The sequence below is a fragment of the Rattus norvegicus genome, chromosome X, assembly GCF_036323735.1.
Source record: "Rattus norvegicus strain BN/NHsdMcwi chromosome X, GRCr8, whole genome shotgun sequence".
In the NCBI taxonomy this organism is placed as follows: Eukaryota; Metazoa; Chordata; class Mammalia; order Rodentia; family Muridae; genus Rattus; species Rattus norvegicus.
Window position 1 is genome coordinate 43,994,364 of NC_086039.1, and position 4,666 is coordinate 43,999,029.

At 41.7% G+C, this 4,666-nt stretch overlaps 1 pseudogene; it reads right to left on the minus strand.

Moving 5' to 3' along the window:
• Window positions 1–2,287: 2,287 nt before the first annotated feature.
• Window positions 2,288–3,252, minus strand: LOC103694485 (60S ribosomal protein L7 pseudogene; annotated as a pseudogene).
• Window positions 3,253–4,666: the final 1,414 nt, after the last annotated feature.

The window sequence follows — 4,666 nt, forward strand, 5'->3', positions numbered from 1 at the left end:
CCTAGAGGGAAAAAACTAGATGGTGTCCCACGATAGGGACCCACATATCCTACCTATGGAACCCAGAACTAGAAATAAGCATTTCTCCAATAGGAGCCAGCAGAGAGGCAGGACGTCTCCTGCCTTTCTTCTGTTCCCAGGAGAGCCCTGAAAAGTTTTTCTCTTTCTCCAAAGCATCCGTGGAGAGTCCGGGAGGACTGTTTTTTCCCAAACCCATTCTCTCTCATGTCTAGGGTGTAAACTATCTCTAGTCAGGATCCAAAGACTAAAATATAACTCTAAAAGAACGCATATGCAAAAACACTTTACCATTACCTTGTCCCTTTTTTATTACAAGTTTTACTTAAGCTAGCCCCACACTGCTTAAAATTAACCAGGGACACCTTTCATCAATAAAACAAAAAAACTTGATTAAATCCTTTTTCTTAACTCTTAATCCTCTCTCCCTGAGTGAGCGCTTGATCTCTCCTATGAAACAAGCCTCCTAAATCCATACCTTCCCCATGGCAATTAGACGACAATTATTCGACCGGTCCTTACCTCCCTCTCCAGCGACACACGAGCGATGCGGCCTGAAGAGTCCTTGATTCCCGCTGCAGCTCTCTTATCTCCATCGTCCTGTAGTCGGCCTTGCTTCGGGGTCCCTGTTCGGGCGCCACTTGTCCCCGCCAGCGGGGACCCAGTTATTCAGGGTCCCGAAGAGGCTTTCTACCTGTGGGCCAAAATGGGGGTGAAGAGAAGAAGGAGACCAAGCAAAAGTTCTGTTGTCAAGGTCTCGTTTATTGGGATGAACATTGCAGCTTTTAAGGCTTTCAGGTAGGGGGAGTGACCTTTGTGAAATATGAAGGAGGGGGAGATGAGGGTATAGGCAGTGATAGCTGGAGGCAAAGAAGTCAGGCGATGAGGTCAGGTGGTGGAGACACTGGGTGTCTGAGGAGATAACTGGTATCTGCTCGAGCTGAGGCATCCCTTGAATGTTATACTCCTGTGCCGTAAATTCATGGGAGAGGCTTTATCCAACAATCTTAAGATTTATGGCAGTCATCTTCGGGGTGAGTCTCTGTGGCCAAACAGCCCAGAGTCACTTTGAACCATGCAGTCAAAAAGCGGCTAGGCCCAAATCCAATATGGCTCCGTGCAGTGATGGTAAGGGGAAGGTAAGGTAGAGGAAAAAGGCTTAAAAATGAAGTTGCGGAGACAGCATTTGTCATTTGTATTTCCTGTTGTAATTTTTTAAAAGGTACACATGTGGAGGCATAGTGGTACAGGCGTAGACTTCAGCTCAGAGGAGGCTGAGGTGGGAGTCTCAAGTTAAAAGCCAGCCTATGCTACGTAGTTGCACTCCATCTCAAAAACACAAAACAAAACAAACAAGACATGTGCAGAGCAGAGATTTGGTTCTCTGATGCAGGTGAGGTCATGTTTCAATATGACAACACCACAAAAATAATCATAATAAAACCAGACATAGAGAAACTAGACTAGACTAGAGAAACTGAATTTGTGAGACATAGACCAAATGTGCTAATTATTTGGTTTTCATCTAGGCTCTAGCTCAGTTCAGTAGTTGATATCATAGCTCATTTTATGCTTACCATGTTTTTTGCAAGGAGATACATAAGTGCTGGAACTGCACAGGTATATAGTAAAAGATTGATTAAGCAAAAGCCAGGAGACTAGTTGTATTTCTGACTTTGCCACTATCTAGCTGTGTGACCAAAGACCACTACATTAGCATCTTTGGGCTTCAGTTTTCCATAGGGAGATGAAGAGGAATTTAGAAGAAAAACAGGAATGTTTTACACTTGGTTGATGACAGAAATCTCCACAATCAACATCAGAGGCACTGGAAGGAAAAAACAGACATACTATTGATCTGGTTATCATATTTGTATCTTCACTGATTGCTAGTATTGAAGGGAAACCTTCATGTATCCAAACAATGTTCATGTAGATTACCCTTATTTAGACTGACAATTCATGTCCTAATTTTTTTGAAGCTAGAACTAATAGAAATGTATGATCTGTTTTTCTGTATAGCCAAAATATACTTTTCTATAAAACAATCATTCTGTTTTTTTTCCTTTTTCTCCAACTTTTTTATTGGATATTTCTTTATTTACATTTCAAATGTTATTTCCTTTCCCAATTTCCTGTCCATAAGCCCCCCATTCCCTCCCCCTCCCATTCTTCTATAAGGGTGTTTCCCCCCCATCTCCCCCCTTACTGCCCCCAACATTCCCTTGCACTGGGGGTCTAACCTTGGCAGGACCAAGGGCTTCTCCTCCCATTGATGCCCAACAAGGCCATCCTCTGCTACATATGCAGTTGGAGCCATGGGTCAATCTATGTATAGTCTTTGGGTTCACTCTGGTATCTTAAGTGCCAAACAGAGAGCCTGAAAAAGAGAACCTAGAGAAAGTCTAGGACACTTAAGAGATAATACAGCTCCTGTTTATTAACTGATCAGATTATAAAAAAAATGGATGACATCTTAGTTTATCCCTGTAATAAGCCTGTTTATCTGGGTTTCCCTGTTGCCAGCATCTCCTCCTTCTGCCAAGTGAGTTGTCTTTTTCTTCAATCCACCTCGTAAGGGAGATAATTTGAATGATGGTCATAGTTAATGACCACAGGAAGTTATTTGCTTCTTTGACAGATTTCTCAACTGTTTAGATCTCATGAATTAGATCCTCCATGCAGATGATGCCAAATTTACCAAGAGCAATCAAGGAATTATCTGTCAAGACACTCTTCTTCTTATTGATTTTGCCATAGCTTTGCTTATTGATGAACTCATTTACTGACTTCAGGAAGGGGTATCCCCATGCAGTGTACGATTCCACAATCCTCAGCATATTAATTGAAGCCTTGTTGAACTTAACAAAGGTGCTATTAAAGATCTTCATTGAAAATGAAGAAGCTGCACTACCTTGTGGCTTACTCCAGTGATACCTTGGATTCTGATGACAAACACCAACTATGATTCTTAAGGCCTTGCCATCCTAACTGTCCAAATCTAAGTCCAGTCCATCTGCCTGTACTCCTTGTGATAATGTTTTGCCTTTTTATAGATGAGCTTCTTCCTTGCCTTTCATAGTGTGGGCAAACGTCTTCCTCAAGTGATTCACCTTCGACTCTGTGAAATTCCTTTGCTTTTTCCTAAAGAGTTTCTGGCACAGCAGCAACCTTTTTCTTAAGGGTTTCTGGCACAGCAGCAACCTTCTTTTTCTGCTCTGGCACAGCCTCCATGGTTCTAGCTGGGGAAAAAGAGAGCTGGTGCATGCCATGATCATTATCTTAATCACAGTTCGGTTGCTGCAAAGAGACATAAGGCAACTTTTATAGTCAGGACAGAAAGCATGGCAGTACACATGGTGTGTGACAAAATCTGAGAACTACATTCTGATATGCAGTCAGAGAGAGAGGAAGAGGGAGAAGAGCAGGGAGAGAGAACTTGGCGTGGGCTTTCTAAACCTCCAAAACCCACCTCCAGTGACACACTTCCACCAGCAAGGCCACACCTTCTAATCCTTTTTAAAAAATTCACTCTCCATTCAAGTATATGAGTCTATAGGGTCCATTATTATTCAAACCTGTGCAATCATAGAAGGAAATTTCCCCAAACTTTCCCCAAGGCACACCCATACAGATAAAAGCAGCACATACAAAGCTAAGTAGAAAAGACCAGAAAAGAACATCTGAAAAGTATATCATACTTAAAGCACTAAGAGTACATGGTAATGAAAGTGTATTGAAAGATACAAGAGAGAATGCCTGGGGATGTCACCAGATCTTGGCACAGACCCAACTTTTAAGTCTTTCCTGAAGGCCCTCTTATCAATCCCTTTTAGCCCATCCCCACTCTGTTGTGTCAGCAGCTGATACCTAGAAACACTTTCTACCAAGGATCCCTAGTGGCCATACCTGGCTGAGGCTCAGATAAGTGACGTTCACTATGCTTCCATTGTTACCCTCAGCCCTGTAGCCATGTGACACTTTTCCCCCCTCAACTTCATTCACTAGAGACTCTAACTCTCAGAACAGATCTGAGATCCCTCTAGACATTTCATCCTTATTTCTCCAGACAGAATCTTGGTCCTACTGCAGCCTACTTTCAAGATTCCTTCTTCCTACCACACCTCTAAATCACCAGGGACCTGCTTCTTGATATGAACAGGATCCTACTAGCTCTTTTTCTTCTATTCCATTTTTATTCTTCTCTGTCACCCACTGACCTGCAGAAACACTCTTCTAAAATCCCACAGCCACTATGCATTTCAAAGATCCAGAGATGACAACAGAAATCAAGGAATGGAACACCCATACAACAAAGACAAGAACAGATAACAACACCTAGGGTTGCCTCAATCATCATAACTCCAAATGCCTAGAAACTAGTGCAAAACTACAAACAGAAATAGTCAAGAAAATCTGTTTCTACCAGGATCCAATAACCCTACTATATTAGTCCCTAAAAATGCAATATAGCTGAAGCACAAGACAAGGATTTGAAAATAACAATTATAAATGTGTTCTAGGACCTCAAAGAGAATGTAAATAAATCTTCAAAGAAGTCTGTGTAAACACAAATTATAGAATGAAATAATGAAAGCAATTTAAGACATAAATAGAAGGAGAATCACTAAATACAGCTGAAATACAA